General features: G+C 44.1%; 1 protein-coding gene across 1 annotated transcript in view; it reads right to left on the reverse strand.

The window, feature by feature from the left end:
- The window catches only part of slc9a1a (solute carrier family 9 member A1a), a 51632-nt gene extending 51136 nt beyond the window's left edge, over positions 1-496 (reverse strand). Inside the window, exon 1 of the mRNA XM_035423903.1 lies at positions 1-496. This exon is cut by the window's left edge and continues 791 nt beyond it. The gene's annotated coding sequence lies outside the window, so the exon portion shown is untranslated.
- Positions 497-13459: the final 12963 nt, after the last annotated feature.

Here is a 13459-nt window from a genome sequence, read left to right on the forward strand (position 1 = left end):
CCATACATATATCAACATATACTGATGTTCATTTCTTCTCGGCGGCCGGTCGCCAGAAAACTGGCTACGCAGGAAAATTGGATGTGCTGTCAGGAAAGAAGAGGAGTCTCCATCGAGTTCAGACCAGAAGAGGCAGAGTTCGGCCGCACTGACAGTCAGGTTATCTGTTGGAGATTCCAGATAGATAGATTTTACCTGGCTGTAGTTGTCAGCCAGTTTACCTAAGCAGGCGAGCGGTGTCCCCTGTCCGGTCAAGATAAAACGCTTGTTTAACGCCTGCAACGCTCAAGTGTCTGCTTTCTGCCTGTGCGTGTCTCTCGGTTCCGCGTCTGCCTTCTGCGATTTGCCTGCAAGCTTTACCAGCGATGCAAGCCTCTCCCACGCCGGGCGAGAGACTCCGCGTTGCTAAACACAACCTTCAAGATACACACACCCATTTTTTTACGAAGGCTGGAGCAGAACTGGGGCGGAGGGAGGAAAAACCGGGGGTACTTCAATGGCCTCCACAGTGTCATCTACTGGAGAGGAGGGACAATAGCATATTTAGGCGCGTGGTTCGATGCAATTGCATTGCAGTGTCTTACTGATCACGCAAGGACAAGGAGTCCGCCCATTCACTTCTCTCGGTGTTCTGCGTAAGCAGCGCGAGTCTGTGCGTTGCCCGTAGTCCTGTTTTTCATCCCTCTCTTCCCCCGCCCCTCACCGCTACGCGCACGCACCCTCTTTGTGTCCTTCACTGGGCGCGTGCAAGTCGCTGCTGCGAGCCACCTGCATTGCAGCTTGGAGCTGTCCGTTGAAGGCAGTCAGCGACGCGGGAATGGCTTTGCCCAGTACAACCAAATAAGAGAAATAGCCCACATTTAACGCCCTCTGCGTTATGAAAGAAAGAGATGGGACAGTTTTTATTTGTGTGTTTGTGTACAGAAATAATGGTTTCATGTTTTGCCATTTCATTGGCTCGAGCAGATTGCATTTCCAGTTTGAATTTAGGCCCTGCATCATTTTATGAGGGCTTAAAAAAACACTATTTTACGAATGGTTTACAATTTACCTACTGTGTGATGACCAAGCTCTCCAACACACTTTAAACGTGGATTTAAATTCCACCAATCACTGTGCTTCTGAAAGATTCATAGAGTACTGAGAGACAGGAGTTCACCCAAGTCCATTCCGATGGTCTCTTAATTATAGTGGGACCTGTGGTGCCCGGTGCCACCCGGGAATTAAAATCCACTCCGCTGCGGTGCCTCCTGTGAGCCAACTCGGCGTGACTGGCAAAGATTTCACACGCTCCGAGCGATCCGTCGCCTTCTCCCGCTACGGCATTAGCCAATGGCACGCGAGCTAAGCTTCGCCCGACACAAAATGTATAATTACTGTCCGAGATAATTGTCGTGTGGTCTGGGGAAAAAAATGAAATGCTGTGCACTTTTAAAATGCAGACCGTTCGTCACCACACCGACGATTAGCCTACGTAACGCGCACAGCCGCGCCGAACACCTGGTTATTATCCCCGCGTATATTTGCGCGAAAACTGCTGAAAGGGGATGCATACAGTAACGGCTACGTCACACTGTCGGCCTGGGTCAGTGCTAAAACTGAACCGTGGTCCGCGATAGCCTGCGGTCCAGCCTTTGGGATGGGGGGGGGGGGGGGGGGGCAGGGGGGGCGCCGGTCGTGGGCTATTTCAGTGGTCCGTAGGAAAGAACCACTGTCACCCTCAGCAAAAGGTGCTCAAGCAAGCTTGTGTTTTTCCACTGTATTTGGCTCGGTAGTGAGTGATCAGGAACCAGGCCCTCTCATTAAGTGCCTCTCCTTGGAACAGATAAAACAACGAGCGCGAATCCGCAATAGCTGCGACCGCACACGCGCATGCATCCATGTGTGCATGCATCCACGCGCACACCCTCACACAAACAGGTGACCTCCTCTTTGGCTCATGTGACCAACCTTTCCACAAAATCTTGAATCCATTAGGGAGTTATGTGCCTTTTTGTGAGAGGCCACGCCCATCGCCACGCCCCCTCTCGGTCAATCGGACTTGAAAGTTACTCAGCCCTACCTTCGGTCATGACCAACCTCCATGCCAAATTTCAGCCTCCTGGGGCGAAAACTGTGGCCGCTACGAGGTGGGACACTTTTGTGGACCAACCGACCAACCAACCGACCGACCGACCGACAGAGCTATAGAGCTGCGGTCGCAGCTAATAAAACGCATTCCATTACCATTAAGTTGCAACAATGGAGCTTTGGACAAGTTCTTGTGAAGGGTGTAAGAACTACGGATCTGATGTGTAGGCTACGGTGTGAATATTCATAAACACACCCAACGTGGCCTGGTTGATGCGGAGGGAGCTGACTTAACCATCCACATAAGAACGTGAATTAACACGAATTTCTTATTTGATGTGCTACAGAATTTAATGGCAGTGTTAAGTAGCTTTCCTTATGAAAGTGCTTACCAAACTTTGTTTAACACTTGTTGTCCAGCGAGGAGTCTACAGACGCCTCTACAGACGTGTCTTGATGGGTTCGGAGTGTTTCTCCTCCCCGCAAGTAGCGACGCCATACGGTATCAGGCAACATTAAGGGCATAGTTTGTTTGTGTTCAGAACAAATGTCATTAGGGAACAAAGCGATAGGCCCTCTCAGATCGGATGGACACGCGTGCCCAGTCATGGCCTCAGAGGGTATTTAAACCAGGCTTGGAGACCAGTGCGGTGTGGGACGCTGTACCGCGAACTTGTGTTGTCTTTCAGTGACCTACCAGCTGGCCAGTGTGACTTACGATAAAATTTTACTTTCTTCAGTAAAGTGTTTGTTGTCTTGGCGAGTTCCTGCATTGTCCTGACTTCGATTCCACGGGAAGAAGCTGGGTCCTAACAGCCTCTACGAATCATTCCCTCATTTTCCCATTTTTCCACTGTGGTCTGAAGACGCTTCTCTTCAGACTATATCTGGACTAACGAACTGCCACCACTCTGCGGATCATTTCACTTAAATTCCCCTCTTTCATGCCACTCATGTTACATGTACCTCCGTTCCAGCACTTATTGTACTTTGTATTATTGTCCTAATTTTGTAGGTTAGGTGAGAATAATGTTCATTGTGTGAACTGGACTTTGTGTTCTTGGCTATGAATAGCTGTACAAAATGAGTATTGTAACTTATCGAACCTGTGTGTTCCAGCGACCTTTGGTACACACTTCTGTGCCTCCCTTTGAATTAAAGCGTCTGCTAAATAAATATAATGTAATGTAAGTGGCAGGCTCATGGATAAATAATAACTGATAATAAAATATTATTAAATGATAACGAAGAATATTACACCTGTGGCTGTCTCGCGCGAACCTTTTGTAAAATATTCTGTCGCACAAGATTGACAGGACACAGGCACAGACAATGCGAGCCAGGCACGGTTTAATTGTGACGACGCAGTAGGCAGTGACGCGTCGCGTCCGCTGGAAACCGAGCCGGTTTCAATCCGCGACCCGTTTCGCCTCCCTCGTGCCCTGCGATGATTTCCCCAGAGCCGCTGGGATAGAGCCGCGGTGCATTGTGGGTAATTGTCCAACCCCCTGGCGCAGTGTTGAGGCTCCCCTGCTAAAACCGGAGAATAACCGTGCTCTCCCATCCTGACTCTGAGTGCCCTGTTGATGGAGCTGCGAGAGGGAATACTAGCGAGCCAATTTCAGACCTGTTGATGCATGGTCTCCCAAACCGGGGTCCGAGAAGACATCCTGGAGGAGTGGTCTACTGTAATATCTAAAAACATTTTCCCTTTTCCCCCATTTATATTTTCAACAATAACCTTTATATTTTGATGTAAACATTAGATTTACTTTTTCGGAGCAACTTGCAGTTTAAAAAAAAAAAAAAAAAACAGTTTATTTACTGCTGAAATTCGGGTTAAGTTCCTTTCTCAAGGGCCACAGCACTGTTCCACCTGAGATTCAAACCTGCAACCTCTCAGATACAGCAGATACAGGCCAAGTTGCCCTATGTCACTAAGCAGAATAAAACCTTGTATGACTTCTACCTTCTTGATAATATTACTCTCACAGAATGGTTTCACATTCATGTTGTCCTAAATAGCAACATGACTTATGTCGGTGATAGATAAGTTATTGTTATGTGTCATGTGTCATAGAGCCACTGCATTGTAGCCTGAAGTGGCTGTTGGCCAGCACGGTTCAGGGGAGGTAGGGGTCCTCAGCCTCAACGTAATCATTTTGGGGACCTTGAGCATTTCTATACATCTTTGCCGTATTCCCTTAAAAAAAAAATGAAAAAATTCTAAGAATAACATATATTTATAAAGATCAGAAAAATGTATTGCAACACTATGATACTTATGAGGGCAAATATGAAAATTGTTGAACAAAGTGGGCTTAGCGCCATGCCGAAAGAGACAACAGCTATGCCCCACTCAAGATTCAAACCCACGCACCCTGGGCCACATGGCCTAGGCCCCAAACCCCACACTTCACTTCTAACTGCTGTTACAGCTTGAATATGAATACGAATCACATACACTTAGTTTTCTTCATCCTGGTAAGTGGCTCACATTGAAGATCCGCTATTTGTATTCTATAAAATAAAAACCCATTTCAATTCTCTAGAGGCATTACTTAAACACGACGAGGGAGCCAATAAATGGTGCAATTAAGGCTTGCAGGGCTACAGAATAAGCAAATGCAACTCTGATACACAGGAAAATTCCTGATACATCTGCTGTGGAGGTGCAGATGAAAGTGTGACTGAAAACTTTTGCCTCAGTTTTCAAGGAAATAAGCTCACACAACAGTGGAAAAGATTATTAAAGCTGCCTGGTATGTGGACTGTCCAGATCACATCTCTCCTAAGACTGCTAGCCTGTTACGCATTCAACAGATACAGTACCCATGTCTTACACTTGGTTTGAAAAGGAAGTCAAATGTAATGTGGTTAAAGTGTACATTTGCAGATAAATGAACGCCGGATACATCTTTATTCGTAGATGTAAATCTGTGGGTTCACTTCCCCAGTCTTATTATGGCTGAGGTCAAAATTTCAGCCTTGGGTTTGAGTGCAAAAACAGCCCATGTGATTCCAAGCCGCATTAACTTCCGGGAGGAAATAAAGTATATAAATATTGTTGTGGTTGAAAGAAACTGAAGACAAATGACTCGGTCTGTTAAATGTGAATACACACGCTGCATTGGAAAAAGGAAAACTTGGTTATTGCCATTTTTTATTTTTTCATCGCTCTCGTTCTCGTGAAAGCACGCTCCCCTCTGTCGGTCCTGAATGGTATAAACGAGGGTCTCTCCTGCCGGTGTCGGAGTTGTCTGATGCTGCGCGCGCGCGCACCGCGAAAGCTCCGAACCGACAGACGGGGCTAATGTTCCGAGATCTGGAATGGAATTCGGGAAAAACGTGGTGAAGATGCAGAATGTCAAAATGTCACGGAATACAAAGCGGTTTTTTTTTTTTTTTAGCGGAAGGGGTTACTGGCATCCCTGCCCCTTAAAGCCCCTCTTTCATAACGCAACGCTATTTTCAGACAGAATAATTAAAAAAATAAAAATAAAAAAGGGGGGGTGGGTGGGTTGGGGGGGCGGTGAAATGTGCAGCGGTCATGCGGCTGCTTTGAAGTTTTTATTTATTTCCCCCCCCCAACCCCCCCCCCCCCCCCCCCCCCCCCACCAACCTCTTTTTGTCACAAGCAATGTCCCAGTGACTTCTCCCTGCACAAAATTAGGCACACAAACAATCAAATTAAAAGAAAACAATGCTTACGCCCCGGAGCTACAGATTGGTTATAAATTTCAACATGCCAACGGAAAGGGAAAAAAAAACAAAAAAAACGCCCTTCTCTGTTTTTGTGGCCTCTCAGTCAAAGTCAACCTCACTGCTCCTTGCTGCTAATCGCTACCATATAGTACCGCAGAAGACAATGTCAAATTGAACTTCTGTTCAGTAATGTAATGAAAAAGGACGCCTGGCTGTAAAAGCAGTGCATATATCCCTTCTAGGTCATTTCAGGGGCAGAGAAAGCCAGTGAAACTGATAAATAATGACGCAGAACACATTTTGCCTGTTCATTTCCTCCCTGTAAGGTAATTTGATTTGCCTACAGCTCAAAGATGGCGTCTGCTGCAGAGGGATTGAGGCCTCAGTGAGTTTCCAAAGCATGTTCTCATCGCCTACCCAACCACAGGATTCCACGCGCTGAGTAACGTCTGCTTTTTAACTGCACGGTGGCAAACCGTCGGTACGTCTACGGAGGCGGACGCGTTCGGTTTTTCGTCTATTTGACACCCAAAGACGGAGCTGTGCACCCTGATACCACATTCACTCCCTTATTCAATCATGCGTTCTCTCACTCACTCACTCGTCATGCACAATCACGTGTATGGAATTATTAGCTCACTCACTCACTCTCCCACTCAATCACTCACTCACTCTCTCACTCACTCACTCTCTCTCTCACTCACTCTCCCACTTAGTCACTCACTCACTCACCCTCTCTCTCACTCACCCACTCACTCTCTCTCTCACTAACCCACTCACTCTCTCCCTCACTCTCCCGCTCAGTCACTCACTCAGTCACACACACTCGCACAATCAATCACTCGCTCAACTTCATGCTTTCGCTCGCCCTAAATCACACTCTCTCTCTCTCCCTCACACAATTTCACGCACAACTCACACATTCACCGGCTGTCCCACTCCCTGTCTTACCCACTGACATCTTGATTAAACAGTTGCCACAGCGATCACATTTTTTACTGCTTGAGTGACTGCTGGCCCTGGAAGGTCAGAACAGTGATCATGCTCAATATTAACGGTGTCTGCTCAGATTCATCCTGGTCAGAATTCTTCTAGCATCACTGACGTGACGTGGGTCTCTGAGGAAACAGTCTGGGCAAACAAGGTAGGGGATTTGAAAAATTACCGTCTCCTACAAGTGCAAATGTGGAATTATATCCTTCCTGAGTGCATTATGCATGTTATTTAGTCTGTATGTGGACTGACTCACTGTCCACAATGCAGGAGCACATTAGAAAATATCAGTACAACAGCTCCTGAGTAGATCTTATTATGAGCCTGGGAAATAAACATGAGTCTAAACGTCCGTTATGATCCCGTAAAAGGAAATTTGCACTGAAAAAAAAGTAACGTAATTTCAAAATGCAGAAAATTTGTAGACCAAGAATATCTCTGATTTTAATCCATTTTTAAAAAAACACCGTATTTTTTGTGTTACTCGAATTTTCAAAAGACAGAGGCCTTTTGTTTACTGACACAGTGAAGCACTGCAGCATGGAATTGCAATTTCTCTCTGGCTCTAAAGATTCCCTTTCGGAATGGATGTTGGCTGTTATCAGTGTCCACAGAGGTTTAATGGCTTTGTTTTTTTTTTAAATGGTGTTACCTTCGAGCAGCTTTACTGTCCCCCTTTACAAAACTCAGGAGGGTGAAGCATCATGAACCCCGGGGCAGGGTGTCAGTGGCTCAATCATTTCTGTTAATTGTCTTGTTTTGCTAAGGGCTGCAAAGTCTTTCAGATGATCTATAAAAGTTAACCATTGACACCAGGCGGTTGGTTAAAACCATTAGGGGTTTAAAAAAGTCTCGTTCTCTTACCGCTTGTGAATGCCTGGCTTTTTAGTATAAAAGTGTTTCTCTTGTTTTATGTGATTTCGATTGGTGTTTAAAATATGTAGGTCTTTGTCCACTGGTGTCAAGGTGCTTTGAGTAGAGTGAATCTCTGTCAAAACTGTACTGCCGTTGAGTTATACCATAAAACAACATCGTACCATAGAGACTAAAAAGGAAAAGTTTTAGGTATTATGCAGACTCTTATTCAGAAGACATGGATTATATTTTTACAAATAATTTATTTACACTGTTGAATATTTACTGAAGCAGTTCAGGTTAGGTACCTTGCTGAAGGCTCGGCTACTAACAAGCTACAGAGTTTAAAAAAAGACACTATAAGGAGGATTAACCTACAGGGTCCAAGTTAAACTAAGCGGTCGCTCCCTGCACTTGGAACTATACTTCCCTCTAGGGTTTTCAACACACTTGTCCCCGGTTACAGTTATACACTTGTATACGTCTTGTATGTTGTACGTCTGACAAATGCTTGTAATGTAATGTAATGTAATGAGGAAGAGGTTAACAGAAATTGCAGCAACGCCACTGGCCATTCATTTTCATGCAGTACACAAATTTACCCAAAATGCACTGCATAACAAACTAGAGTGAAATGTCAGGTGAAATCACAGTTGGGCGAGCTTGCTCTTGGAACGCCAGGTGTGCCCTCGGGCTGATGTAGCCCAGCCCTCTTTCGATTTGTGTCCCGGCACGTCTTGTTAGCCTCCATCAGTGCTGATATCTGTGCGTGTGACATATAGGGCAAAAAACGTGCACTACATCACAAGTGCGTGTACAGTGCTGTGGCTGGCAGCAAAACAGGGTGGAGTAGTGGGGACAAGCACACATACCACATCGATTCTGCAGAATCACTCTGCAGGAGCCACTACTTCTTTAGCTGGAAGAGGAACTTGTCGTTCTTTAGAATTTTCTTCTTTTTTTTTTTTTACCTCTCTGTTGTCTTCATATTATGCATCCACCCCAGGTCCACGGGGGCAGAAGTGACCCAGCCTCACTGGGCCCCCTGTAAGGCTTTTCATTGAATTAAAAAACCTAAGTCAGTAGTTTTCATGCAGAAACAACCTGCTACTCATCAATAAATAGTTGTGCCAATGACCTTGATATGCACTTTTGTACGTCGCTTTGGACAAAAGCGTCTGCTAAATAAATGTAATGTAATGTAATGTAATAAATCGGTGAATAACTGTTCCCATTTCACCGTCCAGAAGAGGCTGTATTTCTACACCACTCGTTTTTAGTACAAAACCCACAGCATAATAGAATTTTTGCTGTAATAGATGTCTGGCACTTTCAACTTCGATGATGCCTTCTGATTTCATAACTGCAGAGTTAAAACGGAAATAGTTAAACATTGATCTTTTTGATATATTTTATACAAGCGCTACACCACCCGGGTACAACGAACATAGTGTCTCACGAGTCTAAGAAAAGTCATCAAATTTTACGCTTAAAAAGATAAGGAATTAGGTTGAATGTTTTTCACGCAGACAGTAGTCACTGTGTGGAATAGCCTGCCAGGTCACGTAGGTAGAGGCAAAAACTCTGGGGGTTTTCAAGACCAGGCTTGATATGGTGTTAGATACTATCTAGTCTGTAGGTAATCAGAGCACTAGGTACAATTTTGTCAGGAAAATGGCGAGCATTGTTGGGCTGAATGGCCTGTTACATTACATTATGTTATGTTGTTATGTTATGTTATGTTACATTATGTTATGTTGTTATGTTATGTTATGTTATGTTACGTTACATTATGTTATGTTGTTATGTTATGTTATGTTATGTTATGTTACCTTACATTATGTTATGTTATGTTGTTATGTTATGTTATGTTACGTTACATTATGTTATGTTGTTATGTTATGTTATGTTATGTTATGTTGTTATGTTATGTTATGTTATGTTATGTTGCGTTACATTATGTTATGTTAGCAGTTTTCACTGCCGTTAAACTATGGGATATGGGTTGTTCTTTACCCTGAGGGCAACAGGAGGGTTAAGTTCTGTCAATTCATATTCACCTGGGTGGGAAAGTTCTTTGCAGAGCACACATGCAAAGGACTCTGGGAAAGGTCAGAGGTAATGAAGGTCGCGGATAAGGCTGGGCTGCAGCAGAATTCATAAAGTAAGGGGGTAGCGCACGACATGTAAGTTTTAAAATCTGGGAATCATGCCTTCCCAGTCATCACCTCTCAGAGAACACAGAGGAACTTGCTTTCTCTTTCTGTTTCCTTCTGTCTGTGTGCATTCACCAGATGGGGAAGCTCTGAGCAGAACAAACACACAAAGCATTCTGGGAAAAGTCAAAGGTCAGTCATAAATATTGGTGCCCGCGCTCTGTCGCGAAACAAAAGAGAAACCCGGTGACATACAACCTTTCGATTCTTTATTTTAACCTGAGTAAAGCTGGGTGCTGAGAGTCTGTGAGTCAGGAAGGCCTTTCTAAGTCAGTGAAGTCAGAACTGACACACACCGCAGGGGTTTTGAAATCGGGGGTTTTTATTTCACGTGTCACTTCCTCTTAGAAGAGGCAGGGGAAAGAACCAGCGCTTTATCACACGGCCCTCTGCCAGCGGTGGGTTGCCAGCTTCACTCCACTTTTGTTTTTTGGTGGATGAGAGGCTGTCTTTGCGGTCACCATTGTTGGTGGCGATTCGGGACTGCAGCCGTTTTGCACGACTTGCCACGGAAAGGAGGAGACATTCGCATTCATCCTTGTTCTCCTCCCCTTGTTGGCACGCTCTGGGAAAAAAAAAAAACAGTCTTCATTTTGCAGGCTCTCTAAATGAGGAAAAATAAAGCGGAGTGCAGACAGTGCATTATGCAGTGTTGACTTTATTCAGACAGCGGGAGAGCAGAGAGGATCGCACTGCAGAAAGCACGCAGTGGGGGTATTATTATGGAGGGGGGGGGGGGGGTATCTGCTCAACGCACTGCACCACGTCATCTCTCTAGCATGTCATTTCTAACCCAACAGAATGTTTAAATATATTTCCTTGTCCATACATCCATCAATTAGCTATACCTGCTTATCCCTGATCAGGGTCACGGGGGTGGCTGGATCCTATCCCAGCATGCACTGGGCGAGCGGCATGGATACACCCTGCACAGGACTGTGAGAGGAAAACCACATGGTCATGGGGAGGACATGCAGTCTGAAAGGCCCAGGCCGGATTCGAACCCAGGACCTTCCTCCTGTGAGGTGACAGTGCTACCTACAGTTCCGTGCCACCCTTTTTTTCATTTTGCAAATATAACATAGGACACTTTTCAGCGCTCTAAAATGACTTGAGATAACATTGATCATCATGTAAACCACTAAAGTTAAAAATCAAATAAAATTTCTCTCTCTCTCTCTCTTTCCTGCTTTCACCTCTACTGTTTTTCTTTCTTTCTCTTGTTTCCCTTGTTTCTTGTTTACCATAAGAAAACAATGCTTAAAGTACTCTTGCTTTCTCAGACTCTCTCTCTTTTTTTCTCACCACCTCTTTTTCTCTTTACCTCCACCTGTCACACACAGGTAATTAAACTGAAGCGGTTTTTCCAAGGTACCCATGGTATGATTTTAAAAAACCGTAATTACCAGAGGTCTGGAACGGGACTTTAAGGGATCAGTGATATACAGTATCCATTTAAACGTCATTGCAGAAACACCCTGTTTGGGCTCGTTCAGCATGACAGTGCACAGTGTCACACATTTTTACTTCACAGGGGTTGCAATCAAGAGTGGATCTTGCCAGGGGACGGCGTCATTATATGATTATCATATTTTAAAAAATCATAAAACTGAAGACTCTGTTTTTGTATTTTAAATTTTTAAAAAAAGATTCCCAACAACGATCATTACAAAATACACAGATTAAAGATTAAATGTTTGAAGTGAGATGTGTTTGATAGCACGTACTTGGCTTAGATTAACAGTCTACTATTTGGAACGTTCCAGAAAGTTAAATCTGACCCAGCAGGTAACCAATCACATCACAAATTTCATATCACATGATGTACAATGTAGAAATGTAGGCATTTCCTGTAGCACACGGGCAACTAACCTGTTGCCTACCATGGCTCAATTATTTTTTAACAAAGCTTTTTGTTTCATTTTTAAATCTGGATTGAAAATGAATGATAATAAAATAGTTGCTGGTTTTGAGCATCACCTCTTGAACAAATCAAACCATGGAGTTAAAAAATATATATATATTGTTTCCCCTGTTTTCTTCCCATTTGGAATGCCCACTTTGAGCAATGAAGTAATTTTTTTTACTAATGCAAGAATCTACACCAAGAATATGTTTAAATTAGTTAATGTTGCGCTGTCCACACAGCTGGACGCATGCAGTGCACACAGAGAGGGTTTCAGGGTCGGGTGTGCCTGACTGAGCACTTGAGCTGGACAGTATAAACCTGCACTTTTAGAGAGTGGGTGCAGTTTAGTGTCGATTGATTATACGTTTTACTCACGAGAGCACCAGCTTCCGCATGGTCAACAGGGCGCAACTGCTCGTTAGAAAAGGAGAAATTATTTTAAGATCTGTGTTTTGCTCGACTGCTGAGATTGAGAATGATAGCGATCTGTGGCTTTTTTTTTTTTTTTTTTTGTATGAGCCATTTGGGATGTCGACATTTTTAAATGATTACAGCCTTGCTGTGTCACAGGGACATAATGACAGTGTGACATTTTCTGGCTGACAAAAAGGCTTAAGCTTTCCTGTGGTTTAAAAAAAATAATAATTTCCTTCCTGCCACTGGATAGGCATCCGCAAGTTTTATTTAGGTTGCATGTCTTATTATTACCAACAGATGGCGTTGGCAGCACAAGTTGATGTCAGTGGTGCAGAGGTGGGTAACCCGGCTTCAAAGAGTAAAAAGACTGACCATTTATTTGCTCCACCACCATGCACTAAACCAGCTGATTACAATAATTAGTTCTCCTATCATGCTGAAGAGTTATGCTAATTAGAATCAGCTGGTTTAGTGCATGGTGGTGGAGCAAATACACGGTCAGTCTTTTTACTCTTTGAAGCCGGGTTACCCACCTCTGCAGTGGTGCAATTGAAAAAGGTAAAAAAAAAAAAAAACTTCAAGAATAAATTCAAGATGAGAAATATCTTTAATTTAGAAGAAGGAGAAGACATTAGATATTACATGTTCAGCAGTATTTAAGTTGTATTGTCTTTGGGGATTTGACCTTTGACTTACCGGCTGCCACTCTCAAGGCAGGTGGCATTTCAACTGGCGAAGGACGTTAAAGCATCTGTTTTTGCATCTACGCTGGTCTCTCCATATGAAAAAACAACTCTGGAGCTTTAATTGTTAGTTCAGCGGTCAGATACATTGTGTGGAAACACTTTTGTTTACCCACGCATACGTTGAATTTTGCTACACCAGTAACCGCGTAGGTTACGCCGCTATCAAAAAAACTGTTGAGACGTGTCACCGTGACTACCTCGGTTCTGCTGTCGTCCAGGCAGCGTGTGTTTCAACTTCCCTTAATGTGTGGCGATTTTCAAAAAGTTGTGCAAGCTTGGTGGCTAGGAGGCCTTTGTTGCGCCAGCTAGGGCGCGTGAGTATAACCCAAGCCTAGCGACCACATCAGCTGCCGTTGAACTAAGAGGAGGGGAATCCCTAGACCAGGAGCCAGACTAATGTGTTTCATGTTGGCATAGCTAAACACCCACATAAATATAAGACATCGCTAGCTCACCACAGATAAACACAGTAAAATGTTCAGTGTTAAGTCAACTCTAGCAGAGATCGTATGAGTGGGACCATACGTCTTTTGGAAGAGCTGGTTTAA

The sequence above is a fragment of the Anguilla anguilla genome, chromosome 1, assembly GCF_013347855.1.
Source record: "Anguilla anguilla isolate fAngAng1 chromosome 1, fAngAng1.pri, whole genome shotgun sequence".
Classification (NCBI taxonomy): domain Eukaryota; kingdom Metazoa; phylum Chordata; class Actinopteri; order Anguilliformes; family Anguillidae; genus Anguilla; species Anguilla anguilla.